The following is a 14749-nucleotide window of genomic DNA, read 5'->3' as shown; positions in this document are numbered from 1 at the left end:
CGGGCTTGCTATTTCAGGACACACTGACACTGCTGTTGCTGAGACTTCCTGAACTGGAGTGACATCTTGTGGTCACAAGTATATATAACATACACATTACTTTATATGTGGTTCTGAGGGGATCCCTCAGACGACCTCGGGATTGTGATTTAATGACACTAACATTTACTATGTTTACATGCCGTTTATGGATAAACCCAGTCTTCATGTTTGGAGAACTATTTCCGTGATTACTCATGTTGCTGCCTCTATTAATCAAGCTAATTACACAACATCTAATGTAATTGCAACACTCCAGGTCCAGTCTGCAGCTCAATGAAAGCAAACACATGAAAAACAAGCTACGAAGAGCTTTTAGTTTCACACTATCACACACGCTGCATTCGGAGCCTGGTATGAAGTAGGTTAATTTGCAGCCAGCAGGGGTGCCTCGAGGTCTTGCTTGGGGATTTAAGAGATCACACACTTCATGCTCTGTTGTGCTTGTCCAAAAAAAGAGAAAAAAGCCCTTTCAGTGTTGCAGTGTGTGACGAATCAACACTGGCACGTGGACAATAAGGTCTTTTGTTTCTTGGAGGATGAAAAGCAGACAAAATGTTTCTGTCAAACTCAGTAATTCTCTTTAGTTTTTGTGACATGAATTAGCCTAATTACTGGATGAAAGATTAATGGGTAAGTTGACTGAATGCTGGCTGAACGCCTGTAGGAACTGTTGCTGAGGCTCTTATTATTTAAACCTGCTCGGTGACTCAAACCGAGTGAGTGATGCCTGCACAGCACCCAGAGGTAAGCCCATATAAGTTCTTCTCCTTGCCGTTGCTGATTTGACATTTCTGTGTAGGCACGCAAAGACTGCACCTGACTGGCGTTCGCCTCAGTTCCCCGTCTTAGTTAAACCTGTTAGGGTGTGACTGGAACACCTGCAGGTGTGTGCAAAGCCTTTAATCCCACCCCTTTTCCATCACTCAGAGCTTCTCCTCACAGCGTGTCTCAATTTGGATACTTTAAGTACACTTTCAATTAGTTCACCACATCCACTGGATACATACTTGTGTAGTGAATTTTGACAGTGTTGTGTTTTTTTAAAATGAAGTTGTAAACTACCAAAAATGCTGAAAATTTGCTACGGCTGAATGCAGTTGTGCCTCTGATAACACAAAAATGTTTTTTTAACATAATGACAATGGTACATTAGAAAAACGTAACAGTGTTGTCAGCACTCACTGAGCTGAACTCAACCCAAATAACCAAACACTGGTTTCTCAAATTGAGGAGTCTGAGAACCTACTTTGAGTCCAAAAGTGTATTTATATAATATCATACGTTGCTGTACAAAGTCCTCTACAGATACCTGGATGCTGTACTTCTAGTACATCTGAATATGGAGTGAAAGTGGAATATACACATTTTTCACTTTGAGAACATCATCAAAACTTTGATTTTAGTAGACGGCCGAACTTGTTGGACAGTTTTCTGGGCGTTTTTGCTGTATCTCATGTTTTTCTAAATCTGATCAAGATTTAGATTTTTTTTCATCTAATATAACCCATCCGAATTTCAGTACTATTCCTGATTCTTATAGACCCTCATGTGCTACAAGAGACAACAAAACAAGGAGATGGTTACTTCAGATTAGCTTAGCGAGAAGTTAAATGACCACATCCAGTGTCAACAACTGCAACTTTATAAGCACTTCTGAAATAGTTAACATCTTATTGCCAGCATGTTTCATCTGTCCAGAACACCAAAGTGTAAACATGGCATGCTGTTATTTGCTATAGATTTGTGAGCCTTTTAGAATTTTCTGTATTTCTGCATGAACATGACCTCATTTGATTTTCATAGAAGTCCTAAAAGTAGAAAAAGAACAGTCATTTAAACAAAAATAGACATGGTTATCTATGTAATGAGGAAAATGTTTCAATATTACGTAAACTGAGAGTGGAAAACTTTTCTTTTTGGTATGTTTCAGCTGTTCCTTTCTTTTTTTCTTTTCTTTTCTTTTTTTTTTTTAGCTCACATTTGTGCAGAAATGACCAACATTTCCTGTAAACACCTTCAAATGCTACTGCTTTCCAGGCTGAGGGATCCCTGGTTTCCTGAGACACAGGTAGAATGTAGGTCCTGTTACCTTCTTGCAAGGAAACAAAGCTAGGACAGCTGTCTGTTGACTCCAGGGCTGTTTTAGAAAGCATCCCCATGTTTCCTTGCATCCTATATTGAAGATGTAGATTTACTAATCAGCAGTTTGCATCAATAAACACACTAAAACACTGCATGTAAACAATTTGATGTTAAACACATGCCTTGTATGAAGATAATATTGGAAAGAAGCATGCTTTTATTAAGGTGAATTTGAATTTGTTGGTCTGATATGTAAAACAACAGCTGAGGTGATGCAAATAGACGAAGCGTGTGTTTATTATTCATCCACTCTCATGTTATCCGACTATGGAACAAGATGAGCTGTGTGAGTCTGCGTGTCTGGCTCAAAAGACTCCACGCTGATGTTTTTTAGTCCAGAGTGAGAGCAGACAGCAGGTCAGTTTATTCAGCCAGACATTGAGTCTGAAAGCCCTCTTAGTTGTTGGGGCCATTTGGACACATAGCTTTTCACAGCCTAATGTCTGCGGGCACTAAAAGAGCAGCTAAAGCACTCACGTTGGGGGAAGATGAAACACACGGCGAAAAATGCTCTGCAGCTCACTACAGAGGAGGTAAAAGAGTGGTTCATGGAGGAGTTCATGCAGGGTTCAGCTTGCTTTGCTCCTGCCTGCAGGCTGTCCACACTCAGACCTGCAACAGAGAGCCTGTTCCTTTTTGTCTTCAGCAGTGAGTTTAACTTGGCCTGTCAGGCTGCACAGCTATGAAGAACCGTGGAGTGACTGCGAAGTGTCGAGTCACAGTTAACTCGTCCAGTCACTGATTTTCACTGATGGCATTTTCACCTGACCTGACTGTTTTAAAACTGTATTTTATAACAGTTTTATGGCATTATTTGTAATAAATGCATTTTTTTCTTGTAAAAACATGTTCTTAACCAAATGTAACATTTCCTTTTTAATGCCAGATGTGAATCATCTTGGTCAGCTGGCTTTTTGCTCTGAACTTGGAGCAGTGGTGCACTTCTGCCCCCTTCAGAGTAAAGGCAGCACGGCACATGAGATATACATCCAGGGCAAATCCGCTTGAATGGCAGCACCAGTTTAGACGTTCTTCTGCGCTGCTTGGCTCGGCTGAATGTACCACCTTAGTCACCATACTGTTAAAGTCACAACTGCTTCAGGCTTTTCTAGGATCTGATGAGAAATCCCCCTCTAATATTTCACTGTTATGGTCCTCGGAGCCTCCTGACTCTTATGAAAACAAAGATCTTTTTCTCTCAAACTTCAGTTGATACTTTTTTTCTCCACACTGACATTTGCAGTCCAACTCAGAGCAACTAATTTCTTAGGATTGATGATACACTTTTCAGAGCTGTATATATAAAAAATAATAGCAAAGTTGCCTGAGATGAATCAAAGAAAACTCAAAGCGGGATTATAGCTCAGTCAGAGTGGAGATGGAAATAAAATCTGTATGTTGTGGGTGGATGGTTCTCAGCTAATTTGTATGGAAAGCAACAGCATTTAGAATTAATAGGATATTTTGTCCTTGCTCAGCTTATCATAATTGGCTTGGGCCTGTTTGTCTTGATTGACGGATACAAATGTTGATTGGGGGGAAAATAAGTTTGGAATATAGGCCACAGTGTAACCATCTGTAGCTCTAGCCATGTGCTTGTAGCCAGAGCTACAGATGACTCCTGAAAAACGAATCACATGCAGGCAATCATAGTGTTACTGTTTTGGAAAGAGGGCAGCAACAAGGACAGACTTGATGAGTGTATGTGTGGGACTGGGCCTGTTTAAAATGTGGCTGTGCAGAATGGGTGGATTGTGGGTTGCAGCTTTCTCAAATGACCAAAATTAAATGAGTGAGGGACTGAGGTCATGTGTCACAGGAAAGCAAAGACAGTTTTGTGTTTTAGACGATCAGAAAGCTTAAAGAGTAAGTTACAATTCCCAAAAGTTGATTCAGTTCATCTGGACATAGTGTTTTCAGTGGGACCAGCCCACTGAATGAACAATGGGCTGTGAGGTCAGTTAGAATTAGGGTTAGTTTAGGCTAAATGTTTGGAACATAGCTGTGATGGTTAAACATCACGGAAAGAGCAGCTGGGAGCGCTTCGGAAGTTTTTTCAGCTATGACGCTTTGATCACTATGACACGGGATAATTACAGTAGAAATTTGTTGCAAAAACCTGACTCTATTAGAGTCAGATTAACTGACAGACTCACAGCAGGCAAAATATTCCTCCCAGCACATCCGCTTAGGCTTGGGAACATAGACTGTATAAAAATAAAGGACACAGCTTTCAGGTCTGAAAAGTGAAGCCAATGTGCAAGTTCCTTACAAGTACATTCTTTTAAATGACCATCAGTGGTTGCAAAAACAGGTTTGGCTGTACTGCTTACATCAAGCTATAATATTATTCTAATATTTTATGTTAATAATGCTCTAAAAGACAAAAACAGCTCACACACTGTTGTGCCCATCAGTAAGCTGGACAAGAGGTCCAGAAATGATGTAACTGTGTCTTTTGTTACAAAAATTCTGAAAATGTGACGGTGATTGTTTTTTAATTAAAGAACTGTAGTATTGTAAACAGCATATTTACTGTGTAGGGCTGATAGTCGGATACGAGTTGATACCAAATATTATTATTGAATCAGATACTCATTTGCTTCATTACCTTTTTCATCACACAGACACACATCATACAGCTCTCTCGCTAGCAGATGAACACATAAACTCACCAAACTTGGCAAGTCATCTTAAAGGCGAACACCCCACTAAAGCTCCTGTTTCAACAAGATTAAAGTATTAAATAGTTCATATAAATTCGAACCTGGCTGGTTGATGCATTATAGTTAATGTAGTGGCTAGCAACTAATAGCTAATAATAAAATGACAACATTAATGTGAGAGCTAGTCAGGACATGTGATCAGTCCTGGCCATTTGTAATGCAAATGGAGATTATTAATTATTAAAGTGTTAAGTTAGTCTTAAAGTCCCAGATTTAAGCTGACAAAAGTTGTGCAGCAACTAGACAGAAACAGTGGCAGCCTACCTTTCCAAGCTTATTTGTTAAAAAAATGAAAATATGTTGCCATGTTGCTAGGACAGGGGGGAAAGGGCTGTAGCTGAATACATTTGCACACACCAGTATTTTTCAGTATTTCTCTATCTATGTTGGCCAAACTGGGGATAGAAGTCTTTGGGGATTGACTCTTTTGGAGCCAGCCTCATTGGGAACCTAAAAGAACTGAAATTCTTTCAGATTGGGTTTTTTTTTTCTAAAAGGAGTTTTAAAAGTTTAGCTTTTTTGGTTTCAACTTATGTCAAATACAAGATTAAGAACAATCAAAAGGAGGATAAAGGAGATTATGTTCATTTGTTTAATGCAAAGCAGTAAAAAAACCTGTCATGGTCCCAGGGTTTTCTGGACTGTTTCTTGTGGTCTCTCCTTCGCTCCTCATCGCCAGGGCGGAGTCTGGCCTCTGTGTTCACCTGTGCAACCTTCTCGCCTGTCACAGATGGTTACTCACCTGCCATCCATCATCACTGACTGCTTACCACACTACTTAAGTCCTCAGTGGTGTCTGATTCATCGCTGGATCATTATGCTACTTCCGTCAGTGTTCTCCTAGTGCTCCTTGCTAACATGAACCTCTCTTTGTGTATAGATTCCCTGAACCTTGGCCTGTTTTCCTTCCCCGTGGCCCATGTGTGGATAAGTATATATCTCATCTGATGACACCTTTGTGAATAAACCACTTTTTGACTTTTCATTCATAGTGAGTCCTGCGGTTAAGTCCTGCACTCGTAATAGTGACAGAAACAGGAAAAACACTCATCCAAATGAACTATTATGTCATCAGTTTATGGCAATGAACTATGCACTTTTTCTTCAAAATGCCTTAATTTACTCTGTTTTGATCACAGTGGGATTATAAAGTCTGCATGTCTTTTCTCAGCTTCTGTCTCCCAGCACACATGCTGGAAGAAAGAACTCAAATATAGTGACGATTCTTTTCTACACTGGATAGATTTATTATAAAATATGAATCACTGTTTCCAAAGTGCAGGTAATGTTGGAGATGTGATATAAACTCATCAAATCTCCAACCTGTTTTCTGCTGAACTCAGAAAAAAAGGTTATTATTTTATCACAGAGTGTGATGAATCTTCTGTACAGTTCTATGTGTAGGCAGAAACTGGATGCAAATCTACTTACTAATTTGTTTGCTTGCTTCCTCAGCTACAATATTGATGTATACAACAGGAGACTTAAAATTGCCAACCTTGAAATATTATTTAAACATTTTTTTCTTGCTATCCAGAAATCAATATATTCAAATAAATAAGCCAGTGTACAGAGATATGATGCAGAGACAGAATATGTGGTCCTTTGGAGATTCTTAAGTTTCTGTTGCAGTGAGCTGCCAAATCATCTGTGAATGTTTTAGGAAGATTCTAGAGGAGGAAATATTCCCTTAAAAACTAAAGTCATGGTAAAACAAAAGACACCGTCTATCAGCTAAAATCAAAAATGATTTAGCTCTAAAATGAGCTAAAAACAACACATGACATATCGCACAGCAAAAAGCTAAGGCACTGTTTTTCATGTGAATAATATTTCTCAGAGTAGCAGATTTCAAATTGTTTGGAAATGGCCTTATAACCCCTCTCAGACTGATGGGGAATAGCAGTTGCTCCTTTAAGATCACCGCTGATGTATTTCTCTCTTGGCATTGTGTTAACACACACCTGAATGCTCCAGGCCAACACACTGTACAAATGTCTGCTTTTAAAGAGCGCTCACACTTTCTGATGACTAATTAATCAAATGAATTTGATTATCAGCACCTGGCTGCTACTTATCCTCTTAATATTTATGAAGGCAGTAAGGGTGTTCTTAGTTTTTCACACACAGTTCTGCATTTTGGATTCGTTTTTGTTAAATAAATAATCAAACAGGGTAATATGTAATGTATTGTTGTTAACCTGGGGTTATATTTACCTAATTCTAAGGATCACCAAGGACCAGATTAGCTTTTATTATGTCCTGATGCATAAAACCTTAGAATTTAACAAGGCTGTGATTCTTTTTAACCGTGCCTGTATTTTACTCTTCTTTCTCTTTTCCACTTTTAAATGTTTTCTCGAAGTCATGCATCTTAAAAAAATTAAATCAAGGGCATTAAACACTGGAAATGCTCTGGCAGATGGCCTAAGTGCCCCATGGTTGAACTCTGGGCAAACTCATTACTCTTTCCTTGAGGACGCAAAACCTTCAAGGACGCTCTGCTGCTCATTTGCAAGAAGGAGACAATAACCACACGTTTACATGAAATTACACACAATTTAGTAACTTAGGGAGGTTGATACTTCATCAGTGCAAGACTTTGACGCAGAAAGATGCATGTCGATATATCGCTGAAACCATTTACAGTATATGGTTTCATTTAATTCCAGTGTTTAATGAGTCACGGGTGGCTGGTTGGAGCTAAACAATGGGAAATGGGTAAATGAAACTGATTTGCTGTGGCATGTCTCCTTTGGTAGCCTTTTATGTTAATGACTCCAAATGGCACTTTAAATTAATTTGAACTGTATTCTAGAATTATGCAGTGGGGCGTCAGTAAAATGCACACAGCATGCTTGTGATTACCACCCAGGTCTTTGATGGCTTCAAACCAAAAAAAAGAAAATCATAAAGGGACAGTTTTAACGTGAGTGAATCTGTCTCTCTCTGAGCAGAATGTCTGCACACTGCTGTGCTGTGGATGAGACATGCTGGATTGGTATTTCATCTTTCTAATGTTGATTTCCTGTTTATATCAAAGATTTCCTGTCACTGACTTTACAGATACCAGAACATTTCCCTGTGATTCAGCCCTGATGATACCAATGTACCCCGTCAAAATGATGCCAAGCAGCCGTGTTATCCAGTTAAACAACACTAACACTGATATGGTAACATGCTGACAGTAAATGACAACAAATTAATGTTAAGGAGGTATAATACTGAGTGATGTGTGTCCATCTTTGTAATTTATGATAAGCCATGTGCAGCATAGTATCCATAGGCTGTATGTGAAGATGTATGTAGCCACTGTAATCACCTATTGGTTTTCCAAAGCACAAATTGATTATTTTGACTCTCACAATCTCTGTTGTGAGGGTGGCTGTAGCTCAGGAAGTAGAGCAGGTCATTTACTTGATCCCAGGCTGATCCAGTCTGCATGGCAAAGTATCTCTGGGCAAGATACTGAACCCCAAATTTCTCTTAATGCAGCACATGAACATGGTTGACTGAGGCATGTTGTATAAACCAAGACACATGTATCTGACTATGTAAACAAGGCTAATAGTACTACTACTGCTAAGGCTACTATGTTAGCAACATGTAAATCTATTTCACTCACAAAATGAGCATCTGTAAGGCTTTAAAGTAGCAACTGAGACCGTAAACCCATCAGGGTTAACTGAGGTCATGGGTGAAGTGGGCAGTTGGGACATTTTCCTATAGACTTCTATGAAAACAGACTTATTTTTACAGTAACAGGATTCACCCCCTGCTGGCTAGATTTAAATACTGCAAGTTTTAGGCACTTCCTTATTGGCTTCACTTTTCAGATCTGTGTTTTATAAGCAAAATTTCATGATTGATCCTTGATGGGTGGCATTATTTTTGATAATAAATCAAAGAATGGACACTTTACAGGATGTAGGACCTTTTATCATCAGCCTTTTGGCCTCCGCCATGTTGTTTCTTAGAGCTGCAAGTGAATGCTAAGACTAGCTAACACTAGCATACTAGTGTTAGCTCATCAGAAAACACCAGTAACCAGTGAACCTTTCTCTAAAGGAAAAAAAAACAAGAACTGCACAGTAGAGGTCAAACAAGGCACTTTATGCTGTCTTGCACATTGTCATGTCAGCCAGTCCATGAATACATGTTTCTGTCCACGATTGGCTGCAAACACAAAGCCGATGCTTTTACATTATTTGGTGGAGAATCCTTGAATGCACACACACACACACACACACATAAGGTTTGTATATTTAAAAAGCATGCAGCTCTCTAGAATCTGCCACCGCACCACGTAGCTGACTTAATATTTTAACACTTACTGTAATCCTGGCACATTAGCATGAAATATCGATACGGTTTCTGTCCGTGTCAATGGGTGCTCTTCAGAATAAACTGGATGTGAGTAAATCTAAGTTTGAGTCCAAACTGATGTCTCAATGGATTATAGTCTAAAACCGAGGCTTGCTAATTCTAAAACACACAGATATCATTGAAGGGCACTGCAGTCACAGAATTAGAAAAGTTGCTATGCGGAATCATAAAAGAGGTTCAGCCTCGTATTGACAGGCTTCCTCCCACTGAGGTTGTAAACTGGTCAGCGAATCAGCCAGCGGAAAAGTGCAGTGAATATCAATCAGTATTCGCTGGGCCAGCGGAATGATAGCTGAACACACACAGAGAGACATAAAGAAAGCGAGACTGATGGGGGGGTGGATTGATTTTTTTTTTTTTTTTAATCGGAAACAGTTTACAATAGAGAACTCAGAGAACTGTGGAGAACTCACAAACTTTCACATTTGATAGTTTGCCATGCACTGTAAAAGTTGTACAGCTTATACAGCTAAACGCCTACAAACACTTGCAAAGATCTATTAATGTGGAAAGCTGTTATAAATCATTCTCAGCTTTAATTTGCAATCCGATTATGTTGTCATTTAACCGAAAGAGTTCAATTATCTGTGCGTGATATTATCAGATATTTGAAGATATATGCACTAGAGTGTACTTTGTACAGTATGCTGACTGCTGCTTTCTGATACTTAAAGCAACACTTACAGAAGAAATGTCAAAAAAGCAAAAAGATCTGAGAAGTTTTATAGTTTTATTGCACCCAGTCTGCTCAGGGGTTTTGCTGCTACAGCTCACATATCCAACACAGCCAGTTTATAAATAATTATTTACATCAGCAAAGCAGTAACAAGTATGCATGATCCAAGTAAACCCATGTTTTTTTCATGTAATCAGTGTTGCTTAAGCCACTATTCTTAATGGAATTGTAATATTTATCACAGCTTTCAGAGGCTATTAGTTTTTCTGTATTGAAATGAGACAATTGAGGTTGAAGTTGCGACAGCATTCATCTGGAGGCGCTTATGCAGGATTTGCTATAATGCTACCTCCGGGAGTATTAAACTGAAGTATAGTCTGAATCTCTCAGATTGAGTGATTACATGCAAAATGGATGCAAGTAGTTGATACACAGACTCATCTTACCCCTGGAGCGTGAATGAAAGTGAAGACACAACAGCATGAGTTGGAAATGCTTTTGTTTTCTTGTTTTTTGTTATACAAAAAAATGCTCATCCCAATGCCGTGCTGCTCTGATTCATAAATATACAAAGACACAAAGAAAAATGAGAGAAACTTCAGGAAACTAATTGAAAGAACCTGGACTCCTCCCACTTCATGAGATAAATCAAAGCAACCATAAATGATTTTTGAAGAGGAAAAAACTCCACCCACGCATAAAGAACAGCTTTATCGTAAGGCTAAAGCTTTTCAGGTATCTTCTGCAATTTCTCTACTTTGTAAACCTTTAAATTAGGTGAGGTTGTTCCATTATGTACAGTGTGAAGGTACAGTGCTTATGACAGTTGCTCTAGGTTTAAGCTCATCTGGGGCATCGATGTTCCTGCCTGGGTTTCTTCCAAGTGCAGTCCAGTGCAGCCATCTCCTTCTACTCTTGTATTTAAGTTCAGAGGCCTGAAATAAATAGCCCCCCAGAAAAATCAGTGTTGCGTTGACCCATTTAGCCACCCCAAGCTCCTCTCTACATTGAATTTATACTTCTGCCATAATCTTTTGCTCTTGTTATAATTTCTGCGACCACCAGAAGATGCTGTCATGTGTAACAGGTGCTGTCTTGTGATGGTATGACAGTCTTGAATCATTTGAATTAGCTTTTTGTTGTTGTCTGAGCACACTGTGGGTGAGGTCAGCTCAATCATATTAATATATCTGGTAGTAACACAGTCAAAATAGTTGCATTTAGCACAATTCATTAAATATTTCACATTCTGTGTGATAACAAGTCATCTGTGCCTCAAGTTTAGTTGCGAGATTGACGTCTCTACGGTTGCTAAAAAATACATTCTACAGTGTTGATTACATCTTGGAGGTTACAGGAATATCATGATAAACTTTCACTTCCCCAATTGCTCGTGCCTTGGCGGGGGCTTGTAAGCAAATGAATGTTTATCAGATATCAGATATTGTCTTCTGTGAGCTCCACTGCACTCTATGATGACCTGAGTTGTGCTGATGCAGCGGAGATGAGGGAGCCTCAAATCAATGGTTCAGTGTGTTGGGCATAAAAAGAGCAATGTGTCCCAGAGAGAAGGGCTGTCTGTGCCCCAGCGCCATGCAGCTGTGGGACCCGGGCACCCATCCATGCACTCTGCTCCATATGCTGTTAGACCTCTGTCTATGGCCAAAACACTGAGCTCTGTAAATTTTTCAGAAAAGAACTGCACTTTAAGTACATCTGCTCCTGCAATGCAATGTCGCATATCTTTGAAAGATGTCCGTAAAACACAAGTTAGAAAGTTACTGACTCATAAGCTTAACGTTGCACTCGTAACCTTGCAAACTGTGCCCACTCCTTTCAAAAATTATCCATGACTGTGCATGACAATGATATTTAACTTGTGTTTGACTGTTTTTCTGCACAGGCTGCTTGCAAAGGCCCAGCGAAGCAGGAGGAGGTGGGTGGGAGACATAATTTAATATCTGGGGTTTTTTTTACAGTTGTTTCGTCCATTTAGCACGTATTTGAAAGTTCACTGATCTCTAAAATCTGTTTTGAGCTTTCACAGAATGTGAGGCAGAGCAGGGGCTTTCTTGTGACCACAGGGCTTCATGCTCAATAGCACACACATTAAGGCCTCTTTATTTCCCTGTAAGGCATGTGTGATTTTAGATATTAGACTCTCTGCTACACCCTATTTATCTCCTGTTGTTGTGCAATGGGGCGGAATTATTTTTCTTAAAAAAGAAACACACCAACTTCATTTTTCCTAGCTGGTGACAAAACAAACACAAACATGGTTATGAGAAGACTACATCCAACTTCTCCACAGCAACACTGGCAGTCTATGTCTATTCCACTGAAAAAACAAAGAATCCAAATGGACTTGATCACACCTTTGATGAGACAAACTTTAAACCAGCCCCAAACCCATAAACTGCACTATTGTACGTTTACTGGCCGCTTTATTAGGTATGCCTGATCGAAAGCTCGTTATTGCAAATATCTAATCAGCCAGTCAAATGGCAGCAACTCAAAGCAAATGTGCATGAAGACACAGTCAAGCAGACCTGCTGAAGTTCAAACTGAGCATTAGTATTAGGACGAAAGATGATTTAAGTGAATTAGAACTTGGCTGGTTTGACTCCCAAAAGGTTGATTGTTCATCTGGACGTAGCGTTGTCAGTGGGAAAAACGTTTCTTCAGTCTCAGCTGACTGCAGATTTCCCCAACCTTACAAACAGCAAATTTCTCCCACTGAAAACGCTACGTCCAGATGAATAGAAATAACCTTTTGGGATTTCCTTACCTGAATGATTGAGCATGCATCAAGACATTGTCTGGTGTGAGTATTTCAGAAGCTGCTAATCTACTGGGATTTTCCAAAACAACCAACTCTAGAGTTTACAGAGAACGGTCTGACAGAGAAGATCCAAAGAGACAATCTCCAGTAGGCAACAGTTATCTGGGCAAAATATGCTGCTGATGCCAGACGTCAGGGGAGATGGCCAGACTGCTTCAAGGTGATGGGAAGAAACATATTAGTTTGGTGTTGCAAAAAAGCTTTTTCCAGTTGAGGCAAATAGCTAAGCTGAAGCCAGTTTTGTCAAGACGTGACATGGAGAAGGTAATACATGCCTTTATTTCAACACGGCTTGACTACTGTAATGTACTTTATGCTGGAGTCAGCCAAGGATCTCTTGCACGTCTTCAGCCCGTTCAAAATGCTGCTGCCGGCCTCTTGACTGGTACCCACAGGCATGAACATGTAACACCTATCCTGTCTTCTCTTCATTGGCTTCCTGTTCATGACAGAATTAATTTCAAAGTCCTAAGGCTGGTTTATAAATGCCTTAATGGTCTTGCTCCCCCATACCTTTCTGAGTTACTTCAGCCTCATATTCCTTCACGGACCCTCAGATCAGCTGACCAGCTGCTGTTGGTTGTCCCAAAATCTCGGTTAAAACGTAGAGGAGGTGGAGCCTTTTCAGTTATGGCCCCCAAACTTTGGAATACGCTGCCTTTAAATATTAGACAGGCATCTTTGTTTCCTGTTTTTAAGTCGCTTTTGGAAACACACCTTTTTTCAATAGCGTTCAGACTGGTGTGAGTTGATAAGTTCATTATGTGTAGTATTATGTTTTAATGTGAGTGTCAGTGGTTTTAGCTTGTGTTTTACCCTTTTGCTTTCTGTACAACACTTTGGGCAAACCTTCTGTTTTTAAATGTGCTATATAAATAAATTGGATTTGGATTTTGGATTTGGAAGGCAACAGTAAGAGTCAACAAACCACTTGTTACAACTAAGGTATGCAGAAGAGCGTCTCTGAATGCACAACACATTGAATGTTAAAATAGATGGGCTACAGCAGCAGAAGACCACACCAGCTTTCACTCTGGGCGCCTCAGTACCAGTTAAAAACTGTGAAAACTGTGAAATGCCGCAAACTTCCACACAAAGTGTTGCTCACCATGCCCATCGCTTTATGACCACAGTGTACCCATCTTTTGATAGTTACTAGGAGAAGCAGCCCTCAAGTGCAGGGGTAAGGTATAACTATTAAAGTAGCCAGTTGTTTTAGGTTCTCACAAGCAACAGATAAACAAAACAAAAATAATGATTTCCATAAAGACAGATTAGTTATGGTCTTTATCATAAGAGGTCAAGCGACAACATTGCTAGCTCCTTTGTTCACCTTTATGTTAACATTGGCGGTATTCTTTAACCAAATCTTGCAAGCTCTTAAACCAATCTTACCCATAATGTGTGAAACGGATAACTCTTTTATCAACAAGCTGAAACTGACAATGAATGATTTACTTCTGAGCACTTTGGTGATGTTTCCCTTTAAAAAAAGGCTTACAAAAAAAAGCTTTACAGTTGTTTCCTTGCTATAGTCGCTATCACTATCATCACATTAATGATCGTAAAGATGAACTTTTTGGGGGCTTTTGTGGCTTTTTTGCATCTTTTGATGGCTTCAACATTTGTGTTGCATGACAAAGGTAGTCTAGTATACGTGAATGTCTTTTGTTGACTGAAAATCCTGAAACCCCAACTTAAAGTTGCTTCTTTAAGTTGGGGTTTCAGATCCGCTCCAGTTTGCCTACCGACCCAACAGATCCACAGAGGACGCCATCGCCCATGTCCTGCACACCACCCTCAGCCACATGGACAAGAAACAGGGTAACTATGTGAGAATGCTGTTTGTTGATTACACTTCAGCATTTAACACAATAGTGCCCAGCAGACTGTTCACAAAGCTGAGGGATGTGGGACTCAACAGCCGTCTGTGTG

Source organism: Oreochromis niloticus, linkage group LG5 (assembly GCF_001858045.2).
Source record: "Oreochromis niloticus isolate F11D_XX linkage group LG5, O_niloticus_UMD_NMBU, whole genome shotgun sequence".
NCBI lineage: Eukaryota > Metazoa > Chordata > Actinopteri > Cichliformes > Cichlidae > Oreochromis > Oreochromis niloticus.
The sequence above is the reverse complement of the archived record's forward strand: the minus strand, read 5'-3'. Positions refer to the sequence as shown.